This window comes from Salvelinus sp. IW2-2015, linkage group LG22 (assembly GCF_002910315.2).
Source record: "Salvelinus sp. IW2-2015 linkage group LG22, ASM291031v2, whole genome shotgun sequence".
Classification (NCBI taxonomy): Eukaryota; Metazoa; Chordata; class Actinopteri; order Salmoniformes; family Salmonidae; genus Salvelinus; species Salvelinus sp. IW2-2015.
This window is the reverse complement of record NC_036862.1, coordinates 19772332-19782331: the sequence shown is the minus strand read 5'-3', so window position 1 is coordinate 19782331 and position 10000 is coordinate 19772332. Positions and strand designations below refer to the sequence as shown.

Here is a 10000-nt window from a genome sequence, read left to right as displayed (position 1 = left end):
ACTTATTTTTCTACTGTATTATTGACTGTATGTTTGTTTTACTCCATGTGTAACTCTGTCTTGTTGTATGTGTCACACTGCTTTGCTTTATCTTGGTCAGATCGCAATTGTAAATGAGAACTTGTTCTCAACTTGCCTACCTMGTTAAATAAAGGTGAAATAAAAATAAAACATTACTGAAGAGACAGATGGAGGAGAAGAGTGCAAGCAACATGCCATGCAGAGAAAACCCTATTCCATATTTACTTCTGACCAGAGCCCTATGTGCACTATAAGGGAATAGAGTGGCATTTGGGATGCAAACCACGAGACAACCAGAACAGACATAGCTGTCTGTCTGGAACGCTTCATGATGACCACGCAGAGAAACTAGACAACAGGTAATGAGTGATCTGTGATGTCATCAAGGTGTAGTGAGGAGTGGTGGGTTGAGTGACTGTGTGGTTGCTAGGGCGAAGGGTTGCTTGGGTGACGGAGGGTGCATTACCATGGCAACATCGGCCTGGAAGATCTGCTTGATGAACTTGTTCCTGGAGGAGTGAACCAGCTGGATGATGTCACCGTGCAGGGTGTCTCTGTTCTTCTCCAAGAAACCTATTATTGATAAGGCTATTAGTTATTGGTTATTGATAGGGCTATTGGTTATTGGTTATTGATAGGGCTATTGGTTATTGGTTATTGATAGGGCTATTGGTTATTGGTTATTGATAGGGCTATTGGTTATTGATAGGGCTATTCGTTGTTGGTTATTGATAAGGCTATGGTTATTGGTTATTGATAAGGTTCTTGGTTATTGGTTATTGATAKGGCTCTTGGTTATTGATAGGGCTCTTGGTTATCGGTTATTGCTAGGGCTATTAGTTATTGGTAATGGATAAGGCTTTTGGTTATTGATAAGACTATTGGTTATTGGTTATTGATAAGGCTCTTGGTTATTGATANCACACACACACACACACGCACACGCACCACACACGCACACGCACACGCACACACACACGCACACCACACGCACCACACACGCACACGCACACGGGTTAGTAACAATGGATTCTATCACTTTTCCTCTCTCTCTTACTCTCCTTTTTCCATTATCACTTCCCCTCTGTTAAGTTCCCTTTTATTCCCTCTACAGGAAACCAGACTAAATGTAGCTCATATTGTGACAGATATATTTTGACAGTGTTTGAAATGTTCTACACGTCTCATTGTAAAAAAACGATGTCAAGGTTAGAACTGTAGTAATGCCAACAACAGTTATATCAAAGCTATTCTTTAAAAGTCAATGTCTAAATACACTGAGTGTACAAACATTAAGGACACCTTCCTAATATTGAGTTGCACAACCCCCTTTTTCCCTCAGAACAACCTGAATTAGACAGGAAAGCAACATCTTTACAGAGGTGAGAGAGAACCAGCAGGTAGACAGGAAGGGATGTCACCAAAACATCGCCACCAGTTTAAGGACAGAGAGAGAGAGAGAGAGAGATGCAACCTGGGCTCCACTGAATGAGGGACGATATGTCTGCTATTCACAGCCAGCGGATGGAGGGAGGAGAGGAGAGGAGGGAGGGAGGAGGGGATGGATATTATCTCTCCTATTTTCTTCTTTTACCCTCAGAGGAGTGTCAGGTTGGCCCATATTATCACCCAGCAAGTAGCCAACCAGAAACTAAGGCAGACATACATACCTGTGCATGCACACACGTGTGATACGCAGACACACAGATACAAACACACACACAGACACACAGATACAAACACACCCACGTGTGATACACCGACACACAGATACAAACACACACACAGACACGCAGATACAAACAGACAGACAGAGGAAAGACAGGAGAGACAGTGTAATGTAGCATCTTGCCACACATTAGTGAAGCGACAGAGGGAGGAGAAGAGCGCAAGCAGCATGCCATGCAGAGAAAACAACCCTTGAGACAACTACATCCCAAATGGAACCATATTCCCTATTTAGTACATTACTTCTAATAGGGTGCCATTTGGGACACAGATCATAAGATAACCAGAACAGACAGCCGTCTGTCTGGAACGCTTCATGATGACCACTCAGAGAAACTAGCCAACAGGTAGTGAGTGATCTGTGATGTCATCAAAGTGTAGCGAGGAGGGGTAGGTCGAGTGACTGTGTGGTTGCTAGGGCAAAGGGTTGCTTGGGTGACGGAGGTTGCATTACCATGGCAACATCGGCCTGGAAGATCTGCTTGATGAACTTGTTCCTGGAGGAGTGAACCAGCTGGATGATGTCACCGTGCAGGGTGTCTCTGTTCTTCTCCAAGAAACCTATTATTGATAAGGCTATTGGTTATGAATGGTTATTGATAAGCCTATTGGTTATTCATGGTTATTGATGTGGCTATTGATTATTGATGTGGCTATTGGTTATTGATAAGTCTATTGGTTATTCTTAAGGAAATTGGGTCTAGTGTGTCCTATCCTCTATTATTCCTGTGAAGAACCCTTTACAGTGACTTTTCCATCGAGGGTGGTCATCACAAAACCCTGATGAAGGCTATGGGCGAAAACATGTTGGTTTTAACATTAAATAAGCATTTTATTAACTTCCACTGTCCTCCAAGAGTTGCTGAATTTGGTCATCATGTTGTATGTAATAATCAGTCAGACAGTACATGATAATCATTTTGCCATAATGTTGTCACTTACCTCGTGTCTCGTAGTAGACCACCCCAGCAAAGTGCTGGATGCCAAACTGGGTCTCATAAGTGTTCTTAGGAGGGATGTAGTTGGTGTTCAATTTATGTTGAGAGTTCAACTTATTCAACATAGTGGTGTCTGTACCCTGAAACAGAGAGCGAGGTGGGAAAGAGAGACAGAGAACAGAAGAGAAAGAGAGAGAGAGGTGGGACAGAGAGAGAGAGAGAAAGAGAGAGAGAAGAGAGAGAGACGAGAGAGAGAGAGAGAGAGAGAGAGAGAGAGAGAGAGAGAGAGAGAGAGAGAGAGAGAGAGGAGGTGGGACAGAGAGAGAGAGAGAGAAGGTGAGAGGGATAGAGCAGGTTTACAAATATTTGATTACACATTCATTCTCTCCACATTATACTGTACATTATACTGTATCCATCTATAATTGTTACCTCTCTTCTCCCTCGCTCCTCCTCCTTCTACGTTAGGAAACTACAGATGTACGATCATAATTTTAGCCAGTTTGCTACAGCAGGAAAATAATCCTGCTGCTACAGGAAATGTGAATTATTATGTGGATTATAATTTTAAGGGTTGATACATTTTTTGTAAGGGAAAATCAAGTCTGAAATTTCAAAGTGGAAATTACAAACTTTAGAAGCCTCAAATTAAGATCATACATCTGTATGTGTACTGTATCTATTTATAATGTAGTTACATTGGGGAAATTGCTCTCCTCATTTATGAGGCTGATGATGATCATGGGGTTGATACGATCATGTCTCTCATCCCTCTCGCCCCCACCCCCTATCCTCCTCTCCCCTCTCCTCTACCTTGGGGTTATACTGTCATCATTACCCTGGGGAACTTGCTCTCCTCGTCTATGAGGCTGATGATGTTCATGGGTTTGATAGCGATCATGTCCAGGGCGTCCTGGTTGTCTGTGAACTCGATGTGTTGCCAGTTGATGTGTTCCAGGTTGTACTCCTCCTGCTCCAGTTTGAACACATGCCTCACAAAGAACTGCTGCAGGTTCTCGTTGGCAAAGTTAATGCACAGCTGCTCAAAACTGTTAATGGGGAGACACACATACACACACATGAACGCAGAGCAGGTGTGTGTGTAACTATTCTCGTGGAGACCAGAAGTCCCCACAAGAACAGTAAACAAACAAAAATTGGACCAACTGGGGACCTTTTGTTGGTCCCCACAAGGTCAAATGCTATTTCTAGGGTGTTTAGGGTTAAGGTTAGAATTAGTGTTCGGGTTAGAATTAGGTTTAGGGTTAGGAGCTAGGGTTAGTTTTAGGGTTAGGAGCTAGAGTTAGGTTTAGGGTTAAGGTTAGGTTTTTGGGTTAAGGTTAGGGTTAGAGTTATGGTTAAGGTTAGGGTAAGAGTACAGGTTAGGGTTAGGTTTAGGGTTAGGAAAATAGGATTTTGAAAGGGACTGAATTGTGTGTCCCCACAAGGTTAGCTGTAGACAGGTGCGTGAGTGTGTGTGTGTGTGTGTGTGTGTGTGTGTGTGTGTGTGTGTGTGTGTGTGTGNGGTATCCAATTGGTAGTTACAGTCTTGTCTCATCGCTGCAACTTCCGTACGGACTCAGGAGAGGCAAAGGTCGAGAGCCGCGCATCCTCCCGAAACACAACCCAACCAAGCCGCACTGCTTCTTGACACAATGCCCACTTAACCCGGAAGCCAGCCGCACCAATGTGTTGGAGGAAACACTGTACACCTGGCGACTGTGTCAGCATACACTGCGCCCGGCCCGCAACAGGATTCGCTAGTGTGCGATGGGASAAGGACATCCCTGCCGGCCAAACCCTCCCCTAACCCGAACGACACCCCATGGGTCTCCTGGTTGCGACCGGCTGCAACACCAGCAGAGACACTCGGGTGGCCATGTGCATTATAATTAATGGGCTGTTGATACATTTTTCGTAAGGGAAAATCAGGTCTGAAATTTCTATGTGGAAATTAAAAACTTCAGAAGTCTTTTTAAAACTCAAATACACTACAAATTTGACATTTCAGGAAAGTTTCCTGCAACAGGGTGATCAAATTAAGATCCTACATCTGTATATGTACCGTATCTATCTATAATGCAGTTACATTTGGGAAATTGCTCTCCTCGTCTATGAGGTTTATGATGATCAAGGGTTTGATAGCGATCATGTTTCTCGTCCCTCTCTCGCCCACCCCCTATCCTCATCTACCTCGAGGTTATACTATCATCAATACCTTGGGGAACTTGCTCTCCTCGTCTATGAGGCTGATGATGTTCATGGGTTTGATAGCGATCATGTCCAGGGCATCCTGGTTGTCTGTGAACTCGATGTGTTGCCAGTTGATGTGTTCCAGGTTGTATTGCTCCTGCTCCAGCTTGAACACATGCCTCACAAAGAACTGCTGCAGGTTCTCATTGGCAAAATTAATGCACAGCTGCTCAAAACTGTTGATAGGGAGAGACACATACACACACATTTCTGGTATTTTATTAGGATCCCCATTAGCTGTTGCAAAAGCAGCAGCTACTCTTCCTGGGTTCCACACAAAACATGAAACATGACATAATACGGAACATTAATAGACAAGAACAGCTTAAGGACAGAACTAAATAATTTTGTTTTTTTAAAGGCACACGTAGCCTACATATCAATACATACACACAAACTATCTAGGTCAAATAGGGGAGAGGCGTTGTGCCGTGAGGTGTTGCTTCATCTGTTTTTTGAAACCAGGTTTGCCTTTTATTTGAGAAATATGAGATGGAACAGAGTTCCATCCAATAATGGCTCTACATAATACTGTACGCTTTCTTGAATTTGTTCTGGATTTGGGGACTGTGAAAAGACCCCTGGTGGCATGTCTGGTGGGGTAAGCTTGTGTGTCAGAGCTGTGTGTAAGTTGACTATGCTGTCACGACTTCAGCCGAAGTTGATGCCTCTCCTTGTTCGGGTGGTGTTCGGCGGTCGACGTCACCGGTCTTCTAGCCATCGCCGATCCATTTGTAATTTTCCATTTGTTWTGTCTCGTTTTCACACACACCTGGTTTTCATTTCCCAATTACTGGTCATGTATTTAACCCTCTGTTTCCCCCATGTCTTTGTGTGTGATTGTTCTTTGTTCAGGTCGGAATGTTCCGGCTGGTTTGTACCYGGTGCTGTTTATCACCCATGCTTTCTGGCAACCGTTCTTTTTGCACTTTGTAAATTGTTTACTTTGTGCTGTCGAGTAAAGTGCGTTGTTTCACTCATCTCTGCTCTCCTGCGCCTGACTTTATACACCAGCTACACCCACCAGCCTGACATATGCAAACAATTTTGGATTTTCAACACATGAATGTTTCTTATATGAACGCAGGGCAGGAAAACCGACACAAACTGCAGTGTTCAGGTGTGTGTCTCTATTCCATTTGTTCGTTCGTTCGTGCGTGCGTGCGTGCATGCGTGCGTTCGTGTGTGTACCTGTTGATGGTGAAGTTTTCGAAGCCAAAGATGTCTAGTAGTCCTATGGAGCGTCTGAGGGCTTTGGGCTCGTGGGACGGAGGCTTGTAGATCGCTGCATTGATCTTCTCTACAATCCACACAAACTGACGACCGTAGATCCCCTACACACACAATACACATATACAATATACTGCTAGAGAGTGTTTGAAACAGTGTGTCACACAGTTTGCCATGCACACACGTGTGATAAAAACGCAGACAACACAGATTACAAACACACACACCAGAACAGCGATACAACAGACCCACGTGTGATACACCCGACACACAGGAATACACAACACACACACAGACACGCAGATACAAACAGACAGACAGAGGAAAGACAGGAGCAGACAGTGTAATGTAGCATCCCCCTTGCCACAATAGTTGAAGGCGAAAAGAGGGAGGAGAAGAGCGCAAGCAGCATGGCCATGCAAGAAACAACCCTGAGACAACTAATCCAAATGGCACCATATTCCTATTTAGTACATTACTTCTAATAGGGTGGCCATTTGGGACACAGATATCATAAAGATAACCAGAACAGACAGCCGTCTGTCTGGAACCGCTTTTCATGATGACCACTCAGACAAACTAGCCAACAGGTAGTGAGTGATCTTGGATGTATCAAAGTGTTTAGCGAGGAGGGGTAGGTCGAGTGACTGGTGTGGTTTGCTAGGGCAAAGGGTTGCTTGGGTGACGAGTTTGATTCCAGGCAACATCGGCCTGGAAGATTGCCTTGATGAACTTGTTCCTGGAGGAAGAGTGAACCCGCTGGATGATGTCACGTGCAGGGGTGTCTCTGTTCTTCTCCAAGAAAACCTATTATTGATAAGGCTATTGGTTTGAATGGTTATTGATAAGCCTATTGGTTATCATAGGTTATGATGTGGTATTGATTATTGATGTGGCCTATTGGTTATTGATAAGTCTATTTGGTTTATTCTTAAGGAAATTGGGTCTATGTGTCCTATCCTCCTATTATTCCTGTGAGAACCCTTTACAGTGACTTTCCAAATGAGGGTGTCATCACCCCTGATGAAGGCTAATGGGCGAAAACTGTTGGTTTTAACATTAAATAAGCATTTTATTAAACTTCCACTGTCCTCCAAGAGTTGCCTGATTTGGTCATCATGTGTATGTAATAATCAGTCAGACACAGTTACATGATAATATTTGCCATAATGTTGTCATACCTCGTGTCCTTCGTAGTAGACGCACCCCAGCAAAAGGCTGGATGCCAAACTGGGTCTCTAAAAGTGTTCTTAGGAGGGATGTAGTTGGTGTTCAATTTATGTATGAAGAGTTCAACTTATTCAACATAGTGTGTCTTACCCTGAAACAGAAGAGCGAGGTGGGAAAGAGAGACAGAAGAGAAAGAGAGAGAGAGGTGGGACAGAGAGAGAGAGAGAAAGAGAGAGAGGAAAGAGAGAGAGAGAGAGAGAGAGAGAGAGAGAGAGAGAGAGAGAGAGAGAGAGAGAGAGAGAGAGAGAGAGAGAGAAGAGAGAGGAGGTGGGAACAGGAGAGAGAGGAGAAGGTGAGAGGGATAGAGCAGGTTTAACAATATTGATTACACATTCATTCTCTCCACAATTATACGTAACATTATACTGTATCATCTATATTGTTTACCCTCTCTTCTCCCTCGCTCCTCCTCTTCCTACGTAGGAAAACTACAGATGTACGAAATCATATATTTTAGCAGTTTTGCTACAGCAGAAAATAATCCTGCTGCCAGGAAATGTGGAATATTATGTGGATTATAATTTTAAGGGTTGATACATTTTTGTAAGGGAAAAATCAAGTCTGAAATGTCAAGAGTGGAAATTACAAACTTAGAAGCCCTCAAATTAAGATCATACCATCTGTATGTGTACTGTTATCTATTATAAGGGTAGTTACATTGGGGAAATTGCTCTCCTCATTTATGAAGGCTGATGATGATCATGGGTTGAACGATCATGTCCTTCTCATCCCTCTCGCCCCCACCCCTATCCTCCCTCTCACGCTCTCCTCTACCTGGGGGTTATACTGTCATCAATTACCCTGGAACTTGCTCGTCCTCGTCTATGAGGCTGGATGATGTTCATGGGGTTTGATAGCGATCATGTCCAGGGCGTCCTGGTTGTCTTGTGAACTCGATCTGGTTGCCAGTCCTGATGTGTTTCCAGGTTGTAACTCCTCCTGCTCCAGTTTGAACACAATGCCTCACAAAGAACTGGCTGCAGGTTCCTGTTGGCAAAGTTAATGCACCAGCTGCTCAAAACTGTTATGGGGAACACACATACACACACATGAACGCAGAGCATGGGGGGGGGTGTGTGTGTAACTATTTCTCCGTGAGAACCAGAAGTCCCACAAGAACCATAAAACAAACAAAAATGGAGCGCAACTGGGGACCTTTTGGTTGGTCCCCACAAGGTCAAATGCTATTTCTAGGGTGTTTAGGGTTAAGGTTAGAATAGTGTCGGGTTAGAATTAAGGTTTAGGGTTAGGAGCTACGGGTTAGTTTAGGGTTAGGAGCTAGAGGTTTTAGGTTTAGGGTTAAAGGTTAGGTTTTTGGTTAGGTTAGGGTTAGAGTTATGGTTAAGGTTAGCGGTAAGAGTACAGGTTAGGGTTAGGTTTAGGGTTAGGAAAATAGGAATTTTGAAAGGGACTGAATTGTGTGTCCCCAAGGTTGCTGGTAGACAGGTCGTGAGTGTGTGTGTTGTGTGTGTGTGTGTGTGTGTGTGTGTGTGTGTGGTGGTGTGTGTGTGTGTGTTGGTGCCTGTTGAATGGTGAAGTTTCGAGGCAAAGATGTCCCTAGACTGTGCGTGTGAGTGGTGTGAGGTGTGTGTGTGGTGTGGTGTGTGTGTGTGTGGTGTGGTGTGTGTGTGGGTGGTGTGTTGTGTGTGTGTGTGTGTGTGTGTGTGTGTGTTGTGTGTGTGTGGTGTGTGTGTGTGTGTGTGTGTGTGTGTGTGTATGTGTGTGTGTGTGTGTGTGTGTGTGTGTGTGTGTGTGTGTGTGTGGGTGTGTGTGTGTTGTGTGCTGTATGATGGTGACAGTTTTCGAAGGCCAAAGATGTCTAAGTGTCCTATGGAGCGTCTGAAGGGCTTTGGGCCCTCGTGGGACGGAGGCCTTGTAGATCGCTGCATTGATCTCTCTGACACTTCCAACAACAGTGCACCTGACCACGTAGATCCGCGGCTAACACACAGGACACACAACAACTAATACAATGAATGCCTAGAGAGTGTTTTGAAAAACAGTGGTCAACAACAGAGAGCATGTTTAATCAGTGTGTGTGTGGTGTGTGTTAGCCATGACGAAGGCGTCCCCGTATCGTCAGTGCCTGCTCTAATACATGAGGGGAGTGGAGACTGTTTCTCCTCTAAAGTGATAGAGTCCTACCTGGTCACAACAGTTCATCAGGTTAAATTCACTAACATAGAACCCACACCCCTGACACACACGATAGCAAGCAAGGCGGGTGCGCACACACACACCACACACACACACACACACACACACACACACACACACACACACACCACACACACACATGCACACACCACACCACACACACACACACACACACACACACACACACAGCACAAACAGCACGTTAAGTCAGAAAACACACTTCTTTCACACCATCAACCAATGGCGCCAACAGTCCAGGTTGTGTTTCCACCAGTGTGGCCACTAGGAAAGGTGGCTTACTGTCATGTTATTCAGTAAAACTGTTAGCTCTCTCTCTTTCCTTCTCTTCTCTCTCACCCTCCCTCCCTGCCCTACCTCTCTCTTCTCTCCCTCTTTCCCTCTCTCCCTCCTCCTCCTCTCCCCTCTGTCCCTCCTCCCTCCGT

At 44.6% G+C, this 10000-nt stretch overlaps 1 pseudogene; it reads right to left on the bottom strand.

The window, feature by feature from the left end:
- LOC111949815 (unconventional myosin-VIIa-like) overlaps positions 1-10000 on the bottom strand; it is a 48448-nt pseudogene that overhangs the window by 24864 nt on the left and 13584 nt on the right.